Source organism: Canis aureus, chromosome 18 (assembly GCF_053574225.1).
Source record: "Canis aureus isolate CA01 chromosome 18, VMU_Caureus_v.1.0, whole genome shotgun sequence".
Lineage (NCBI taxonomy): Eukaryota > Metazoa > Chordata > Mammalia > Carnivora > Canidae > Canis > Canis aureus.
The window spans coordinates 44,166,233-44,187,759 of record NC_135628.1 but is presented as its reverse complement, the minus strand read 5'-3'; the positions used below and the strand labels follow the sequence as shown (position 1 = coordinate 44,187,759).

The 21,527-nt window shown below is 38.3% G+C and overlaps 1 protein-coding gene and 1 long non-coding RNA gene across 11 annotated transcripts in view; one reads left to right on the top strand and one right to left on the bottom strand.

Annotated features, from left to right (window-relative positions):
* Positions 1 to 21,527, top strand: part of CDK14 (cyclin dependent kinase 14) — a 721,053-nt gene that overhangs the window by 599,261 nt on the left and 100,265 nt on the right. The window lies entirely within an intron of this gene.
* Positions 14,850 to 19,569, bottom strand: LOC144288945 (uncharacterized). Its single transcript, XR_013357010.1, has 3 exons — positions 19,208 to 19,569; positions 16,150 to 16,403; positions 14,850 to 15,219 (listed from the first exon to the last, which is right to left on the bottom strand). It is a non-coding gene; the product is annotated as an uncharacterized LOC144288945 (long non-coding RNA).

The following is a 21,527-nucleotide window of genomic DNA, read 5'->3' as shown; positions in this document are numbered from 1 at the left end:
ACCTGCATATATTTGAACGAACCAGCAAGTCACAAACCCTAATTTAAAAGATTCAAAAGTGTTTTCTAACTTTGTATTCTTTCATTTTCCTTGAATGCTTTCTCAGATTCAATGGTTCACTTTCAGAACATATTTTAAAGTTGGCTTACTAGGGACGAGCATCTGCCTTTGGCTCAGGGCATGATCCTGGGGTCCTGGGATCGAGTCCCACATTGGACTCCCTGAACGGAGCCTACTTCTCCCTCTGTCTGTGTCTCTGCCTCTCTCTCTTTGTGTCTCTCATGAATAAATTAAATAAAATCTTTAAATAAATAAATAAATAAATAAATAAATAAATAAATAAATAAATAAGACTTGCTAGATAGATAGTTGTGGTACATGTGCATAAAACATAATGTATTTAAAATAATTTTTAAGGCAATAGTATAATTTCACTCTGTATATTTATGCTGCCAATGCCCTATTTTCCTTGTTGTCCTACCTGATTGTATTCCAGTAAGATTTAAATCAATGCCTTCTCAAAGAAACTGAAAGGTCCCGTTTTCTACTCTGCCTTATTGTTCTAAGATGATCTCAAAGTTTCTAAAATAATATGTTGCAAAGTAAGTTAGAGCTTTCACTTTCTGTACATTGAGAAATGTGAGAGGAGCCTAAGAGCAGCTGTTGGCACTAGGCGGTGCCATTGAGCTGAGCCAGAGCCTTAACTCCTCCACTGCCACATTTTTTTTTTCATTGTTGATCATTTTTGTTATAATTCTATTTACTTCAAAGTAACAGTTTTAATTTATTTAGTGCCTGGAGATTTCTTCTCACAGTGTTTTCAAAGAAATTATTCTGTCCATCATCAATGCACTTTTTTAGGCTTGGGTTTACTGGGGATAACAAGCTCTAAAGCAGACATTCTGGAATTTCATTCTCTTTACTCCAGGATGAGCTGGAGCTGCCGGCTTCCACTATCCAGCTTCTGGATGTGAGCCCAGCAACAGGAGACTACATGGGGTGTGATTCCTTGTGACACTCTTGGATAGTCAGATCCAAGCAGGTCTTTGTCCTGATCTCAGACACCCACACATGGTGTTGTTTGGACACTCTAAAGCTGCAGTTTAGAGAAATCTCTGGGGACATTCATTTTCACAGGAATGGATTACTAGTTCAGGTACTGAAAGCATAATGTAGGTGTGAGGTTTACTCGATCGGTTAAACCCCTTACAGTTCTTCCAGAAAATTGTAGACTGGATTTTTCAAAAGAGAAAGAGGAGGTCCAGGCTCTGATGGTAGTCCTAGAGAGAGTCAAGGAAGACAGTGTCAAGGCTGTCCAAAGATATGGGTTGAGGAAGGTGCCAGGAGGACACAGCAAAGCTGGTCAAGGGAAAGTGGGCTGGGATGCCTAGGTGGCTCAGTGGTTGAGTGTCTGCCTTTGTTTGGCTCAAGTTGTAATCTTGGGGTCCTGGGATCAAGTCCTATATCAGGTTCCCCACAAGGAGCCTGCTTCTCCCTCTGACTCTGCTTCTCTCTCTCTCTCTCTCTCTCTCTCTCATGAATAAATAAATAAAATCTTTAAAAAAAAAAAACAAAAGGAAAGTTGGCAAATTTGCTGGAGGCCCACACCTGGCTACTAATAGTAGCAATAGTGTAGATTTGATAACATATGAAACATACCTCATCAAAGATTTCACATACTCTCCTTGCCCTGTATTCAGTGCTTGTGATGCGGTAGCCATAGTGATTAACACTTGGGCAGCCTTTTGCAATGTAGAATTTGCTTTCACATCCTCATGTTTTTAAAACAATCTTGGGAAGTAGTCAGAACATGTACTGTCATCTCTATTTTATAGCTTAAAGAAACATGCTCAGTGAGGTCAAATAATCAATGCTATTGAAAACTATAATTCAGGAATGTATGCCCCCAAAGTGAATCTTAGGAGATCTTAAAACCCTAATATTTCAAGTGGATCAGTATCTGGTTTTGTTTCGTTCTCACTACAACCCTGGTTGGAGAGATCTTTTCTGGGAAATGATGTCTTTTATTCCCGGTCTAGGTTTTTGGCAGCAGAAGAGCTGGGATGGAGTAGAAACCTAACTCCTATCCTGGGGAAAGTGTTTGCAGCAGGCTGATCGCACACATCAACTCAGGACTCCTTTGTGCCACTGCTGGGTAATGCACCATGGGGATATAGGCTAGTTTGTGACAGTCTAAGTGCCAGAGAAGACAGGCCTATAGGCCACCCATCCAGGCCCTGCTAGTGAGATTTGTACCCTATTCCACATAGCTCCCACCGCCCCCAGGAAATTATCCTCTGTCATTTTGTGACACTGCCAGCTTTCTTGTCCATACCTTTCTTGTGGTAGCAAAGAATTTGCTATTATTAATAACCACTGGTGATGGCCAGGGGCAAACCCCATGCTGTTTGTTATCCGTTGAGCACGAGTTTTTTTTTGTTGTTGTTGTTTCCCTTCTGATAGACAGAAATTATCCATCTTCTCTCTTACTAATTGGCAGTATGTGCCAGGCTTGGGAGCTGGCAACGGCCATGGCTTTTCATCCTTTTCGATTATGTGTTGGATTCCTCATCCCAAAGTACACACTTATGGTTCAGCTAATACCTTCCTTCTGCCATCAGCTCATTAAGGAATAAAATCCAGCCATGCTTCTGAAGTGGCACAGAGCTTCCAGGAGCAGCTGGGCTGCTTGATTCTGTGAAAGCTGTACGACAGATAGAATCAGGCTTTCTCAAACCGGTTCCCAAAACAGTCTCGAAGTGGATACGACCTGAAGAAGTTCTTCTGCTTCTCCAAATATAAAACGGTATGTGTTTGTGTTCTGTGGCTGCCATCACAAATCAGCACAAATGTATTGGTGTGAAATGCCACAGCAGTATTGTCTCACAGTTCTGTCGAGCTGGAGTCTAGATGGGCTCAGCTGGTTTCTTTGCTCTGGGTCTCATAAGGCCGAAATCAAGTATTCGTTGGCCTGTGCCCTTTCTGGAGTCTCTGAGGAAAATCTGTTCTCAGACTCATTTAGACTGTTGGCAAAATTCAGTCCCCTGTGGTCGTGGGGCTGAGCCCCCTTTTCTTTACTGGTTGTCAGCAAGGAGTCTCAACCCAGCAACCAAAGGCCACCTGTTTCCTCATCACACTGCCGCCGCCTTCTTCAAACCAGCATTAGTGCAGGGAGTCTTTCTTACTGCCTCGTAGTTCTCTCACTTCCCCTCTTGTCACATCTCTTCTGCCTCCAGTGGGAGAAAGCTCCCTGCTTCTAATGGCCTACCTGCGTAATCCAGGTTAATCTCTCTACTTTATGGTCTGCAACCTTAATTATGTCTGCAGAGTCCCTTTTGCCATGGAAAGTAACACATTCACAGGCTCCAAGGCTTAATGAGTGGGGCCATTCTGCTTTCCACACGTGGGTACTGGGGCTTCCTATTCAGCAGTGAGTCCTGGGGTAAGGCAGGAGAGAGTGGAGAGAGCAATCCCAGCCCTCACCAGGTCAGCCACAGGCTGTTTCATCTGATCTCTGATCCATCTGGTGACAAGCTCTGGCCTCTGACTCTGGCAGTTGTATGTTGCCTGGTTCCCACTGGTATCCTCAAAATTTGTATAAGGAAGAAATAATTATCCATCTCCTGCGTAGAGGAAAAAAAAAGACATTGTTCCCAAGAAAGTTAATAGCCTCTGAGATAACGAAAACTTTGACCTAGGATTTCTGTCCCCTCTAGATCAGTGCTGTCCAACAGAACCTTCTTCATTGATGAAAACCTTTTATATCTGCACTGCCCCATCCAGCAGCCACTAGCCCCCTTGAGCACCTGACATACAGCTAATGTGACTTAGGAACTAAATTTTAAAGTTTATTTAAACTTAATTTATCTTTTTATTATTTTTTAAAGATTTTATTTATTTATTCATGAGAGACAGAGAGAGAGAGAGAGAGGTAGAGATATAGAGATAGAAACAGGCTCCCTGCAGGGAGCCTGACACGGGACTCCATCCTAGGACCCCAGGATCACGACCTGAGCCAAAGGCAGATGCTCAACCACTGAGCCACCCAAGTGCCCCAATTTAAACTTGATTAATTTAAATGTGAAAAGCCATACATAACTACCACACTCGGCAGCTCATCTGTAGATCAACATGTAAGCTATTCATTTATTTCTGAGTGCCCACCAGCATGGTACAAGTGTGGATATCTGATGCTTTGGAAACTGTGCATTCAAGTTCTTGGCATTTTGTGTTCACGTGTCCAGAGATCTTCCTTTATATTTTTGCTTCTCACCTCTATCTTTTATTTGTAAACACTGGGAAGATAATAGCTCTAGAGAACCAAGTAAGTGTAATAAATCTGCAGAGGGACTAGTGGAAGTATCAAAGAACATCAAGCAGACATCATCCCTTCCCTCCTCCTCCCCTTGAGAAGCCATGCTGTTCCCTCCTGAGGGGCACTGCCTGTTGCAAGCCTCTCTATTCCTTTCTCCTTCTCGCGTTCTCGCTCTCTCTTTTCTGTTGGGAACTGCTAGGGGTTAGACACACAGCTCTCTCCCCTTTTTGAACTCCCTCAAGAATTCACCTCTCTGCTGTTGTTCCCGGCCCCCTTGATCTACCCTAACTCTACTCAGAAAATATCATAAAGGCTCAGCTTCCTCTTTGCTACATATGAGATGCTATTGAGAGGGCTCCATTTTTCTAAATAAGCCTCCTATGGACCCCTGTGGGTACATATGTTAATTATTCAGCTTCAGAACATTGAAAATTACCACATTTTAAGAAGTAAAAAATAAACAGAAATTCAGTTTTTACTGTTCTTTATGTCTTAAAAAACTGGTTATGAAAAAGAAAAACTCAACACTTATCTTTAGCATTTTATTTTGATTAAGAAAATGTGAATTTTGTGAACTAAATTAAGATGAACAAAAAATAAATAAAGTAATTAATTAATTAATTAATTAATTAAGATGAACATAAGAAGTTAATGGAGAAAGAGATGATTTTAACAATGTCATCTTTTGTATCCCCTATCACCCACTCCACAATTTTCTTTGGTTAATCGTCAAGAAAATTGGGATTGGACAAGGGTCCCCCTCGTTATATTGGAGAGACTTTCTGTAAAACTGAGTGCAGCTTCCACTTATGTGAAGATATAGTTAATAGACTATGTTGATGTGTGCATCTGATACCTGCTGTGTAGATGGTGGTCCTCCTGACTTTGTAAGAATACACAGTCAACAAATGCTGTTGATGTGAACCAAGAAAGAATAGAAATGAAAAAGGAAGGCTTGCAAAGGCACATAATTGGCACACATGGCAAGAAAATGCATGAAGTCAGCATAATTTGGTATCATAGGGGCCAAGTTCCAATCCTAGATCTGCTACTCAATGGTGTAATGTTCAGGAAGCTCACAAATCAATCTGAGCCCCCGTTTCTCAGTCTTTAACTCCTTTGGCAGGATTATTGTGAGGATTGAATAAAGTATAGGTGTAAATGATGGGGTACCATCAGCCAACATTAGCTTACCAACCTCTTGTTTTTTAGCACACCCTGTCCTCCCCTGCCAATCAGCATTTCATTCAGTTCCAAATAAGCAATGGTCCTTGAACATGAATCCCACTGCTATACAGGGTCCCCAGACTTTTTCTGAACTATTTCTTTTACCTTTCTAGAAGCACATGCTGAACTGCTTGGTCACCAAATCATTTTTTAAAAATACTTCTCATGTAGAAATAAGGTTACCTCACTCCCAGCAGTTCCTTCCTAAGAGTGATATGTTAACAAATAGCATTGTACATAATGAATGTAAAACTGATTTATCCTAAGTCTTGAAACACATCTACTAGACAGTTTTCCTAATTAGATTGAAAGAAACCCATAGACACTGTTATCACGTTCAAAGCATCTATTATACCTTTTCTGTTATGCTTTTCACACACGGACTGATGGGTGAGACTCAACCAGGTGTGCTAGGCCTAGGTGTCCACTTGATCCAGAGGTGAGACCAAAAGTTGTTATTCTTGCTGTTTGGGGGCTTTTAAGTGGGGCAGGTGAATGACTTATCCCTAGAAACACAATGAAGGCTAGGAGCATGGCCTCAGTTTGCTACCTCTGTCATCATTGGGGAGCAAATAGTTATGAAACTCCAAAGGTAAGTTGGCCTTTTTCTTTCAGATATTGGGCCAAGTCCATACCCTAAAGCACAAATCCCATGTTACCTTGTTATATACACCATGAGATTGCCTTTAACAATAGATTTCATTATGTCTTTAACAAAAATAAAGATACCTTAAACTGCCATAAACAGACACGCATACAACCCCCAAATCAATTATCTTCTGTTTTACCTAAAAGAGCATGTTTAGATCATTTGGACATTTTGGGGATCTTGAAAGAATCTAGTGGCGATTTATAGTTGAAGTCTCATAGTATATATGTGTGTGGATATCCATACTCAGACTATCAACAAGTTTTAAGTAAGTAGAAATATCAACACCAAGGGATTAATATTCTGGCCCTTGTTGGATTGTTACATAGTGTGTCTTGTGTATCTGCATGTGATTTCTCTGCTAGGCCTCAGCTGTATTTAATCCCTCAAGATTTGATATACAAACGTAATGCCAAATAGAGAACTTCCCTTAAATTATTCAAATCTCCCCATAAGTGATTTCCCACTCTTCCTGCAATGGAAAACATTTGATCATAAATTCAATTAAATCAGTCATCATCTTTGTGATGTTTGTCCAGCTAAATCCTTTAGTGACTAAACCAATAAATATACCAGCTGTGTGTGTGTGTGTGTGTGTGTGTGTGTGTGTGTGTGTGTGTGTGTTTATGGCATGACTGTTTAGGGAAAAATTGATTTGAAGTCAAGATGAAGGGTAGTTCTCATTTCTTAGGCCAGATTTCGACCACTTCAGTGCAGCCAAGGTTTAAAAGATTAAACTCTTAGCAGGAATAAAATCATGTATATTCCTTTAAATTTGTTGGCTTTTATTTCCCAACTCAGAGCCTAGTCTTAATATATTGAGTTTTAGATCAAAACTGGTATATTCTGGAAATGTTAGTGAAAACTGTCAAACCACATCAACCATTTTTCTTCCACTTTTCTCCACACCCTCTCCTCCATAATTAAAACAAAGGAAAAATGACTGTCAACATACTTTTAAGCTTCTCCAGGAAAATGCCATGATAGGATTACAGTACTATTTATGATTTCTCATATTTGTGTCAGGTGATGAGATATAATTTATTAGAGGCTTATAAGTGTTGATTGTTTCTCAGCTTGATCCTAAAGCCTTTCAGACAACAGATATAACCAACTACTTCCCCTTTTTCATCATACCTTTGCTACTGATCCTATTAATTTGGATATAACTGAACTGTATATCCATGTGGCCTGTAGAGGGCAGCATGTTCTGAGAAAAAAAAATAGTGAGATTAAGCAACTGATTTTTTTTTCCTCTAACAAAAACAAGTAAGATATCTCCAGTAGAGAAGTCAGAGCTTCCCCATGCTTTGATTATCTGCTGGTTTAGGTATCTACTTATATGGCAAGTGTTATTGGCTCAGCTACCTTGCAGGCTACTTAAGGATTACACTAGATTCCATGCCTTTGCCTCTGAGTAGAGTGAAACACATCATTTTGTTTACAAAAATAAACACAAATGAGATTTTTCCATTTGTCTCTCATTTCTTGTCACTCTTGACAAGTTTCGAATTTGAATTGAATTATACCAACAGTTGTGATTTCATTTGGTAATCAAATTAGGCTTTACTCTGTTCCAGAATTCTGCTACCTCTCATCTTTACTTTCAGGTTGTGATCCCTGAATGAATTCTTTTTTTTTTTTTTTTTTTGAGAAGGTATTTTTTTAATAAAATAATTTTTATTGGTGTTCAATTTACCAACATACAGAATAACACCCAGTGCTCATCCCGTCAAGTGTCCCCCTCAGTGCCCGTCACCCACTCACCCCCACCCCCCTCCCTCCTCCCCTTCCACCACCGTGCCTAGTTCGTTTCCCAGAGTTAGGAGTCTTTATGTTCTGTCTCCCTTTCTGATATTTCCCACACATTTCTTCTCCTTTTCCTTATATTCCCTTTCACTATTATTTATACCTGAATGAATTCTGATGTGTCTCTTAATTCCCCCAAGGAAGTGAGAGTTCCATGGGGACATCTTCCATCCACCATGACTTTAGGTTCCTTTTCTTAATGGCGAGCACATTTTTGGAGTATTCACTGAGCCAGCCCTCTTCTCCATAGTTACATTCACTGCTATTCTCAACCCAATTTCTACTTCTCATCTAAAGAACCAAATCCTTCCATTGTATAAACTACAGAATTATTTTCTTAATTTTAGAAATTTCTAGAAGCTGTGGCAGACCTTGAAAGGACATAGAGCAGCACTGTGCAGTAGATGTGTGTGTGTGTGTGTGTGTGTGTGTGTGTGTGTGTGCAGTAGATCTTTATGCATTGACGGAGATATTCTATATCTACTCTGTCTAGTGTGGTAGCTGCTGGCCATATGTAGTTGTTCATTAACTAAAATGTGGTTAGTGCAATTGAGGAACTGAATTTTTTATCTTATTTAAATTTAAGTAGTCACATGTGGTTTGTGGCTACCAAATTGGATAGTGCAGAAGAGAGGATGAATTCAGGTCAGTTCATAATAATTGTTTTACGAGAATATATTGTAAGGTGGATTAGATTTTGTAGCTAAAAATCTACTGCTCAGGCTTTTATTCTCTTGCTTATTCTTTCTCATATAGCTGTAGGCTTAAATCCAAATCCTCTGACTCTGCCCCAGGATTTTCTCTCTCTCAGAACATCTAAGGGATTTCCAATTTTCCGATTCTTCGATTTTGTTGAATATTGAACATATCTCTCTTGGGTATCCAGAATGGAGTTTCAAAGCCTGCCATATCAGCAGCCCTGATTCTATGGGCATCTAGGATGTCATCATCTCAGCCTGTCACCTCTCTGTATCTAGTTTTTCCTTAATGTAGAAATAAAATTTAAGAATGTGCTAAAATGTGTCAAGCTGTAAACAAGCTTATTCCTTAATTTGAAGTGCGCCCCCACTTACACTCTCTCTGCATTGACTAAAAATATACCTGTGCTTTGTTCCATCCATTCTAAGGTGACCTCAGTACTCTTTTGAAAATTGTTCTGGAAGTGCCAAAGTAATAATTTTTTGAAATGCTCCTGTATTTTTATAATGATCTGGAAGCACATATCTTCAGTTTTCTACTTTTATGCTGTTATTGTTGGTTTTAAGACATAAGCAGAATTTTTAATAGTTTATATCATAGCACTAGCTTCTGCCTGAAAATGCCCTTACTTATGTATCCCTGACAATTATAAGTAGTTGGACCTAGAGGATAATAAATGTGTAGCTTTTTAACTTTATTCATTTATCTTTCTTTTATTTCAGCTGTAGAGATAGAATTAGTACTCAAGCAGATAAATAGCTCTAGCAATTATGCCAGTTTGAGGTTTCTTTAAGCCATGGATATGGAATGATAGCCCTTCTGTTATAGATCATTTTCTGTGAAGAGCCAAATGTGGAGTTAAAGGCAGGAATAAAGGAATGTGCAACTCAAAGGTTGTGCTCATTTCAGTAAAGACAGCCTCACCCTATTCTGTGCTCATCATCAAACCATCCTTTATAGCACCCATGCCCCCAGCTCCATAATCTCCTCTACACAATGAGAGACAAAAGCAGGGCTGGTTGGTAGCCACATTTTTCTTTAAGAAACCAGCCTCTTGGAAAAGCCTAGGCATCCCCACACCTCAAGGCACAACAAAACAAAATAGGGTGGGATCATGACATTCTTGTTGATGCTAATGGGCTTTCGGACTGGGATCTCAAGCACGAAGCCAGTTCCCTGCCATTCTAAGAGTGGTAGGCTTTCTGTTAATGGGTATGTGTGTTATCTGCAGAGACATCATTAGACAGAAGTCTCTATAACATAGCAATTGTTTCTGCGTTGGGAATAGCCATTTGTAAATTCCTGAAGCACTTTAGGCTATTTGATAATAGTAATCACACACAGATTCATATAGGTAGAGAGAGAAAAAGTGAAAAGTCAAAGGCAAGGGCTTAGAACTAAGAAAAGAATGTAAAGTACCAGTTCCTAACTCTTCCTGAGTTGAAATGCACCCTACAGATTTGTTGCTAAAGCTTAAATTACACATTCTAGTACAGGGAGAAATAATGTCTTTTGATAGAAATATATGAAATATAGGAAGAAATAGTCTTTGGTAGAAATATATGAAATACTCTCAACATTTAAAGATCTCTCCTTTGATGGGTTCTTATATTTGTAGTATACATTACATCACAGAGTAGAATGAATTATTTTCCAAGACTTGAACTACAAAACCAAATCAGACACAACAACAAAACATGTTTTCTCCTTGCTAACTTTAGCACCAGCCCAGGCCATGTTGGAAATTACAGAAATCCCTCTCCAAACACATGTTGCGGTAAGTCAGAATTCTAGTAGATGACAGCTTGATATTCTAGGGCCCTGAGGGCCCTGGTTAAGATGTCTGTGAGTCCTTCTACTTGGGAACCATTTGAACAGAGGATTGGGAAGAGAAAAAGAAGAATGAGGATGGCCAAGGTAGAAGACATGCAGTTTACTGTTGTCTTGATAAATGTGGATTTGAGGTCAGCACCCAAATGCCTGAAAAGCAAGACATATAAAACAGGCCAGGGAAACAGGAACAGTCTTGGTAGGTCACAAAATGAGGAAGATATTAGACAGTTATAAAGAGGACAAAGAGTAAAAGGGAGGTTGACAAAGAGGGGAGTATAGCTTGGTGTGTAACACAACAAAACACATTTGCAAATCTTAAAATTAAGAAACAGTTCCCAAAGCATATCTATCTTTAGATAGGTAAAATGATATTGAAAATATTTTTACTTAAGATATTCTGTCATTGTTTTATTTGATGAGCATTTTAAAAAATGAGATTTTGGAACACCTGGATGGCTCAGTAGGTTAAGCATCTGACTCTTAATTTTGGCTCAGGTCATGATCTCAGGGTTGTGAGATTGAACCCTATGTAAGGCTACTAGCTCAGCAGGAAGTCTGCTTTAGATCCTCTCCCCCTGCCCCTCCCCCCATTGTGCCCTGTACACTCTCTAGAATAAATAAATCTTTTTTAAAAAATTAAAAATAAATTAAAAATGAGATTTCTTTTTTCATATAAGTTTACTCATGACCTTGAAGCTTTTATTTTTCCCAGTAGTTGTACATCTCCCAGTGAGGTGTTTTTTAACCAAAGGATTTTCAGGGATATAGTGTGATTTGGAAAAGAATATTGTAGTCTTAAAAGACTCCTTTTACTGCATTTAGTAAAGTCAGTTTAATTTTGTACATGTATGGAAGCAGTGGAGAAGTAGCGGGAATGTTTAGTATTAAATGCCATCAGTTGCATGTGTTCATGGCTGCCAAAAGCTTTGTCCTACTTATCTCATTTAAACCTAAAAATAACTCTCAAAAAAAGTTTTCCATAGCTTTTTGATAAGAACATTTAAGCTTATTTTAGGAAGCTTATTTCCCTGTCTTCAATTATAATGTGGCCTCAAGGGCAGATCTGGAAATATATCCCTTATTTGCTGTATTATACACAGCAGAGCTGAGACTAGGGTGAGGAAGGAGGGCAGAGACCTTGGGTTCAGGATTTAGGGTGGCACCAGAAAAAGACTTAGTAATCAAGATAAATAATGTTTCAGTGGTTCCTATGCTTCCATCGAACAACCTTCATTAGCTCCCATTCCCCCAGGTGCATAACTTCTTCCAAAACACCAGTGCTGCTAAGGTTATAGAGAAATAGGCTCATTTATCTACTGCTGAAGGCACTGTAAACTGGTAAACAATGTGGAAAACTTAATGGAAATGTGTTGAAAGCTCTAAAGATATTATTCATGACACCTTCCAGAAATTTTATTTAGGTTGGGAATGCACAAACGAGGTTGCTATTCCCATAGAACTTACCTTCTAGGTTACCAACAGACAAATACAATAAAGCAATTGCAGAGAGTGATAAGAAATGAAAACAATAAAACAGGGCAATGTGGTAAAAGAAGGAGAAGAAAGAAGAAGAAGAGGGAGGAGGAGGAGGAGAAGAAGAAGGAGGAGGAGGAGGAGGAAAGAAGGAGGAGGAGGAGAAGAAGGAGAAGAAGGAGAGGGAGAAGGAGAAAGAAGGAGAAGGAGAAGAGGAGGAATAGCATTGAGGCTCCTGGGTGGCACAGTCAATTGAGTGAGCATCTCTTAATTACGGCTCAGGTCATGACCTCAGTGTTGTGAGATTGAGCCCCATATAGGGCTCTGTGCTGAACAAGGAGTCTGCCTGGGTTTTCTCCCTCCCTTTCCCTCTGTCCCTCCCACCACACACTCTCCTGCTTTCTCTCTTAAATAAATATATAAATCTTGGGCCGTCTGGGTGGCTCAGTGGTTTAGCGCCTCCCTTTGGCCCAGGACATGATCCTGGAGTCCCGGGATTGAGTCCCACATTGGGCTTCCTGCATGGAGCCTGCTTCTCCTTCTGCCTATATCTGCCTCTCTCTTTGTGTCTCTCATGAATAAATAAAATCTTAAAAAAAAAAAAATATATATATATATATAAATCTTAAAAAAAAGAATAGTGTTTGGCAGCCTATAAGCCATATGAAGACTGGGGTTTTGCCTGTTTTGTTTACTTCTGTATCCTTTGCACTTACAACTGAGCTTGTCGCATAGTAGGAACTCACAAAATATGTGATGAGGATGAAGTGGAAGAACTCAGTGTAAGAGTATATTGAGTGGAGAAGAGGTGATTGGAGACTGAGGCAGAGGCCTCTGCCTCATGGACTGCAGTTGGGATTTTACTTCCAATAGGAAGCTTGGGGAATTATGTTTTTGACCTAACAATTTGACTCTTTGGTGTTTATGCCAAAGAAATAAATCAACAAGGTAAAGTCCTAGCTGCCAAAATATTTTCATTACTGCATAGTATATTTTTTAAAAAGACTTGTTATCACTCTAACCAAGATTAAGGAAATGGGGAAAGGTTTGATAAATCATGATTCAGGACCCAAGTGGAATATTATACAACAATGTTAGGATGGCGTTATGAAGACTGAAAATATAAAGAATGCTTCGTGTGTTTTCTGAAAGAAAAAAGCAGAATAAAAAATTATATGCACATTAACATATTAAATATAAAATTACATCTGTGAACTGTAACTGAAATGTAATATACAAGATGAAAACAGTTGTGTTAGGGTGGTAGAATTTGGGGTGATTCTTTTTTTACTTTCTGAAAATTGTCTTTAATATCACTGTCACAGTTTTTTAATAAGAAAAAGATGTTGCTTAATTAGTATAGAGTTTCTGTTTGGGATGATGAAAGGGTTTTGAAATAGATATTAGTAGTGGTTGGACAATATTGTGAATGTAATTAATGCTACTGAATCGTAAACTGAAAAAGGCTTAAAATGGCAAATTTTAGCTTATATATATTTTATATATATAGCTTATTTATATTTTATATATATTTTACCACAATTTTTAAAAACCCAGATACCTTCTATAATCATCAGCATGGTTCAGTAGCCTCCAGAGGCCCCCAGTGATCCCTGTCTTTTGGTCTTTACACCCTTGGGGAGTCCTTCCCACGTTGTACTTGGATTGGTCTTGGTGATCAAGAAATAGCATGGGGCAGAAATGATGGCATGTTAGTTCTGAAGTTACGTTATAAAAGACTGCACAGTCCCTTCCTTAGCTCTGACTCCCTCTCTGTCTGTGTAATCACTGGCTGTGCAGAAGCCAGCTGCCAAGTCACATGAATAGCCCTATGGAGAGGCCCACATGGTAAAGAGCTAATGCCTGCCAGCAGCCATGTGAGTGAGACATCCCAGGAGTGGATTCACCAAGCCCAGTCAAGCTTCAAATGACTGTAGCTCTGGACATCTACTTGACTGCTGCCTTGTGAGAGACTGTGAGCCAGAACTATCCAGTTAAGCTGCCCCAGGATTCCTGAACCTCAGAAGCTGTGTGATAACAAGTTTTAAGAAAAGAATACTTTCAAATTCCCATCTAACTTCTACTACAGCTGTACCTATGTGCCTATGAAGAAATACCAACAATTTTTCCCTATCTTTGAAGGCTTATTTTTTCCTCTTTTTTTTTTTTTTAAGATTTATATTTATTCACTTGGCAGAGAGAAAGAGCACACAAGCAGGGGGAGTGGTAGGCAGAGGCAGAGGGAGAGGGAGAAGCAGGCTCCCCATGGAGCAGGGAGCTTGATGTGGGACTCTATCCCAAGACCCCAGAATCATGACCCAAGCTGAAGGCAGATGTTTAACCGACTGAGACACCCAGGCACCCACCCCTTATTTTCTCCTCTTAGTGGAAGTTCTTGGTGCAGCAAACTTTGTGTATATAAATACAGTAAAAAGAGAGCTGTGTGGAAAAAACATGTTTTTTTCATCCTAGCTACCCCAGTGTGAGTTGCAAAGCTGAGTGGATCACCAGGACTTGGCCTGATATAAAATGCCTACAACCATGTTTTTGCATGTGGAGATTTGGTAAAACTAACTACAATATTTAGTAAGTGAAAAGTAAATACCCCATGTGTAAAAAAGAAAAAAATTAAAAAGCATATACCATTAACGGGGGGGGGGGGTCATACACCATCAACAGGAAAAAAATATTTACAGTGTCCAAATTTGTTACTTATATATTTTTTTCTTCACTAGGGGGAAACACAAAAAGCTATTATGACCTCAATATGGGCTTGAGTTTGACTTTCAAGAGTTTAAAGAGAGCTTTTAAAATTCAGGTTTTGAAAGGAAATTTTATCATGTAAAAAATATATGAGGTGATAAAAATTACAAAGAAATGATACATTTGCTCAGACCTACACACACAGGAGTAAACATATCTAACTGATAAAAATTCATAACTTCCAGATGGTAGACTTATGAGATGTTTTATTTTCCTTTACATGGTTCAGGGTTTTCTAAATTCTCTTGAGTGACCATGTCTTACTTTTATAAGGAGAAAAAAAAGTTACTAATCAAACCTTTAGAAGGATGACATACAGAAGAGGCCACCAGCATTTGAGGCATAGAACACACTCTGCCCCTCACTTGCTGTGTGACCTTGGCTGTGTTTGCTCCTTTCTGAGCCTCAGTTTCTTCATCTGTAAGGAAATGTGGTGATGATCATCTTGTAGCTGGATATACAGAATAGGGAGACAATGTGATAAGTCTCTAAAACATGGTAAATGTTCAATAAATAAATGCTTTTGTCCTGTTTTGTATACCTTCCCACAGTACTTAAAACAAGGGTGGGTGCCTATGTGGCTCAGTAGGTTGAGTATCCAACTCTTGATTTCAGCTCAGGTCATATTTCAGGGTTGTGGGGTCGAGCCCTGTGTCGGGCTCCTGCTCAGCTCAGAGTCTGCTTCTCCCTCTCCCTCTGCTCCTCCCCACGCTCACTCTCGCATGCACCCATGCACGCATGCTCGCTCTCTCTCAAATTAATTAATTAAAAAAATAATTAGAATCTTTTTTAAAAAAAGAGTGTCATTTGCTAACTGGTCATATCCTTTGTGATAACTAGGGGAGATCAGATCATTCAAGAGACAGTTGATTCAGAGTGGAGTCTAGAAGACACACTATGACAGGGAGGATAAGAGGCTCCTTGCAGGAGCAGTAAGCACTGAAAGATATCTTGACTTTTCTTCCTAAAGATCATCAGGCCCTTTATAGAGGATGCCCAGCTATTCAACAGTCCTAATCCAATTCTTGTTTTGGACATAAGCATACAGGCCGGTTCTTTTTCACATCCTAATGAAATCATATATTTTCAAATCCCAGATGCAATATCATAAGATAAAGAAGCTGAAATAAGAGTCCCCAGAAAGTATATTCTTCATTTGCCTTGAACTACACTTCAACAACCCATAATGAGCTCTGACCTAACCAATTTTTCTTTTGTACTGATTTAATGGGAGCACTGGTTTGGGTGATTTTCTCAAATCATAACCATTTAATATCCTTAATCTCTAAGATGACAATTCTTTTTCTTTTTCTTTTTTTAAGGAGTAGGGGAACATCTCTTTCATATCATCAGCATGGGTGCTAAACTGTATATCTTTTACCTTAATTTTCTTTTCTTTTTACATTTTTCTCAATATTTTGGATCATGTCCAGTCGCTAAGGAAATAAACATGTGAAGAGAGTTCTGTGGAATGTTCACCGTGCTGGTATTTTTCTTCCTTTTATCATGCCCCAAGATTCGCCAGAGTTGATATAAATTCACCATGCCTTCTTTAAAAAGCGTAACAGCAAGGCATTCTTCCTGTAGGAGTTGGACTGTAAAAGGTGATTTCCTTTTACTCCATTTGGTTTAAGCCTGTAAAAAGCATTAAGTGAAAAATCTGATATATTTGTTAGGGCATTTATTGCATTACTAAGTTATATTTGCAGTTCTCAGTAAAAGGTTTATTGAGAACATAAACTTTGAAGAGGTTTTGTTCAGGATTAAAGATATATTTTTCTTCTCTTTTGGTGAAATAATATCACGCAAAATGATGCCTTTCGGGAGCTATTTTTAGCACTGTTTATAGTCAGAAGACGCACTGTTCCGTTCTGGTGAAGAAGATATCAGCTTCCAAATCCAGCCTCTGATGATGAGATTTGTAACTTCTATAGGGTTTCAGAGGAATGAAAGGCTCTGAAGTTACCAGTTTCCATTAACTAAATTTACCATAATGTAGACGCACCAATAAGTTAAACAGTTTCCTAGCCTTTTGTAGTGAAAATGTTTTTCATACTGTCCATGTAATTTGGGCTATTTAGAACATATCCATCTGAAATGTAAAACATAAGCCATTGCTAAGGTCTAATGTATATGGACTTTTTTTTTTTTTTTTGATAAATGAAGGTTTAAATTTAAACTCCTGATGCAATCTTTTATCATAAAAATGAGAATTGTCTTTTTGAGAAGAAACAGTGCTAGAATCAGTCACTTAGAATTCAGGAAAACTGGCTCATTTCTATTGTCTAAACAGCAAAAATATCAAACATCACAAGGGTAGAACATCATGAGCAATTTGCTTCACTCTTGATTTCATAAAGATGTTTTGAAAACTTGTGGAATAGGGGAAATAATATGATGCCTATGATCGATTGAAGCAAGTTACGGTAAGAAAAGGTCAGTCTTCACAGTGGTCCTATAGAGTAGAAGAGGGTTATTAATTTTATCCTGATCTATATCTGGAAGTTGGAAAGGTTACAAGTTGCCTGATGTTCTTCAGGTAACAATGGAATTCCATATGGGGGAGGTCATGTGGTTATGAAGGTCTAGTGTTTATGATATAACAATAAACAAAATAACTGGGATGTTGAAAGCCAATTCTGTTGAATGCACATCCTTTGGGTTTCATGGATATTCACAATTCTAAACTTGTGAGTTTAGAATTTTAAATATTCTCTAAGTTTTATCCTTCCGATTATGAGGGTTAGTTATTATTAAAGTATTTTTTTGCTTATTTCTTTTGCTGAAATAAAATATATCTTTTTCTATCTTGTTCTTCAGTCAGAGGGTTAAAAAGTATTTGTGCCTCTTATGCTATAAACCACGTTATTGAAGTAAAATACTGAACATAAATATAGAATCATATAATCACTAGTCCCCCTAAATCTATGACTCTTTTCTAAAATGTAACTGAGGTACAAATATTATTCCATGACAGGTTTATACTATTCCTGTAGAAGAAAAATGTGAACATTTGGTAAGCTCTAACAAATCTTAGAGAAATTTTTAGAAATTATATTATTTAGACAGAAGTTGAGTGCATATGGGTTTTACATAAGCTATTAAAAAATAAAACTTTACAACTAAAAAAGTAACTGCTACTAGGCAATGAGAAAAATTGGAGAGGAAATTAACATGGAATCTCTGCAAAAATAATGTGGTGAACTAGTTAACCTTCTCTTTCCTATAAGCAGGTTAAATGAAAGCATGATCTATGTAGTAGTTAAGTAAAAATAAGTTTAAATACACAAGAGTTTTTGTTGAAAAGGATATAACAGGAAGTTCACTTATATTAGCTTTTCTCCAGGAATAGTTTATGATAACATTTGTATCAGTGGATTTATAAAATGTAAATATTAAAATCTATAGCTTCGTATAGTACATGGGAAATGCTAGTATAATTATGTGATAAGTTAACTGATTTTTAAAAGCTAGACCACTCTTTATTTGATTTCAGAGTGAATGTAAACATTCAAAGACATCTGTTTTTCCAGGGATGGTAGAAAATAGTCATAAATAAAGTCAAAGCTAGGAAATTTGGGGTAAATATTATCTAACTAAGCTCTGCAATCCAAAGTAAGAATTTAATATTTTCCTTTTTCTGGCCCACTTTTTGGCAGTTTATAATACTCTTGAGTGTCAGTGCTTGTGTTTTCAAAAACTTGATTCATTCACATCCTGCTGAGGACTCTCCAGCACTTTCTGTACTTTTCCATCAGATAGAATTTACTGTAACGGCAACTATGTATTGAATGAGGGTTAGATCTGCAGGAGAGACCTAGCAATATAGATTAGTCTGACTAGCTCTGGGGACTCTTAATCTTACCCAAGTTAAAGCTGGACTCTCTTTATTGTCTTTATTTAATGTGGGTGTTAACAAGAATATAGAAAGAATAGACTGCAGAAAGAATTCAGAATTAAAGGAAGAGAAAAAGATAGAAAAACGTAGGGTGTCCTTAAGGAAAACTTAAAAATAACCCAATAACCCTCTTCCCAACTTGGCAACATATATCCTGGTGTGTGTGTGTGTGTGTGTGTGTGTGTATGTATGCGTATATGTTAGTAGCAGTAAATCTTTGGTGTGACATGTAATGGACAATAAGATTTAAGAGTCCACAAATCCAGATACTCTTCATTTTGACCCTTTGATTATCTGCATCAAATAAAATAATATACATGAAAGCTCTGTGTAAACTGTAGAGTTCTCTATGTATAGCATTATCATTATATAACATTTTGACAATCAAGTGAGCTGACCACCATGGGAATGGGTGTCTTACAATGAGATTGTGTCATGAAACAGTTTCACTAGAATAAATGAATGAGAATTGAACAATTTTCTACGTACAACAAAACATAACCTATTTATGGTAACTAATATAAAAATGTTATCTGCTTACCTTGAGGAAAGGAATCTCATTTTTTTTTTTTTCATAGCAGTGCACTGAAAGGAAGTCTCAGCATTAAACAAATCTATGTCTTCATTAATAATGTAACTGAGAGGGTAGCCCGGGTGGCTCAGCGGTTTAGCACCGCCTTCAGCCCAGGGCATGATCCTGGAGACCCCAGATCGAGTCCCAAGTCCGACTCCCTGCATGGAGCCTGCTTCTCCCTCTGCCTGTGCCTCTGCCTCTCTCTCTCTCTCTCTGTCTCTAATAAATAAATAAAATGTTTAAAAAAAATAATGTAACTGAGAATCTTGCCTCTCATTTCACTGCGCAGCCCATCACCTGAGGTTGAGAAGTTCACTGCACAAGCCTGAACCTTCCCTTCTATTAGTCTTTATTGTCTCTAGGAGTTTATTCCAATGTCAGGGATTCCTCCTTGCTGTTTGACAAATTACTGACCTCTCTTTGCAAAATGAATACATTTGAGCCTATTTTCTAAAAGTAAGTCACTTTTTGAAAAATCAGAGCAGTTTCATGACCACAGTCTCCCCCTAAGTCAAAAGCTTTGATAAGATGGTAATTAAATGAGCATTTTGCTTTACATGTATAGACAAAGAGTACTGAGTGTGGGAGTCCTGGTTACAGTGGTCAGCCTGTCTTTATGGGTGGGTGGACTTCTGCACAAATCATTTTCAAGAAATTACTTGTATAATCCAGTGGCCAGTCCCCATGTTGGCATCTTTGCCAGAGACAGTACGTGTACTGCCAAATGAAAGGATCCGGACCCTCAGCTTTGCTCAGTGAAGAGTGTTGACAGTGAGTAAAAGCATGAATATACAGACTTTCAACATCTCACTCCAGGTTGCTCTATTTCCAAATCTGTGAAACAAAGCACACTAGTATGGTCCACATACAAGCCCAGGGTGTTTGTAGTTCTATGCCATCACAGAATGCTGTGAGGAATATACTAGAACTTTTTGTTCCCCTTTACTTCCTCTTCAGGTGTTATATAGGAATCAGTATCACTATTGAATGTTCTGAATAAATTGAACCTACTACACCTCTACTGTTTATATCCAGCTTTCATGAGCTAACATGTTAATAGGGGGCTTGGCTGTCTCAGTCAGTAGAGCACATGACTCTTGATATCAGGATTGTGAGTTCAAGCCCCATATTGGGTGTGGAATCTGCTTTAAAAAAATAAATAAAATGTTAATAAATCCCAGTGAAGATCTTTATAGAGATATTTAGAAGTCAACTCTTGGGAACAAAATGTAACTTGTCTTAGTTTTTCTATAGACAGATATATCAATTTTGGAGGAAGTCTTTTGGAACTACAATGTAAAAAAAAAAAAAAAGAAAAAAGAAAAAAAAGAAAAGAAACCCAAAGAACTTGTAATCCTAGTTTATAATGTACCTTTAAAAGAGATAAGAACCAATTTCCTTCTCACTTTAAAAAAAAAAAAAAAAGGAAAGAAAAAAAAAGAAAATGATACCCTCCAAGGGATATATATTTTGAAGATGTACCTTAAGGACTAGGATTTGACCTTAAGGTGCTTTTGCTCAAAAATGATGGCTTACTTTTTAAATACATTTTTCTCAAGTAAAACTTCTATAGGTCTAACAGTTGATATATTCAGTCCTCAAGCAAACACCCAGTCATTCAACAAATGTTGTGTCCCTAGGCTATACTGGGAACCAGTGCTTTGTAGGAAGTAGCCCTGGCCACCTCATTCGAGCCCACTCTCCCTCCCTTTTACATCATTTTCATCCTTCATGTTCATTCCTCTCTTTTCAACTTGTCAGTCTCCCTTAGTCTGGCAAAAGACTCTAGATTCACTTTGCTCTTTGTCTTGGTTTTCAGGATAGCTGAGACACTTAGGTGAGCTTTGAAAGCAGTAAGTTGACAGGTTGAGTGAAGAGAAGTGAGAGACACATTAGATCGGTTCATTGGTGATGGGAGGTGGGGGAATTATGGTAGGTTAGCTATGGCAGGCCACTGTGGCTCTGCTAACCCTCCCTGCCTTTAGGTCACAAAGAGGTTCTTCCTAGATTCGAAGGCGTATAACCTTAGAACTGACAGCCCTTCCAGGCCATCTATTCCATCTCCCGCATTTCTGAGGCATGAAAACTGACCTGCACAAGGAGTAGAGAAAATATCCTGCTCCATATCCCAGATCTAAGGTAGTTTTTTACTGTTCATGTTACCTTCTTTCATATTTTTCTTTTTAATGCAGATAAAGAGTGTGTGTGTGTACACACACCATTGTATGGATAAAGACTAGGAAAATGAAAAATATTCATTATAATTAGAATAGCAGCATATCATTAT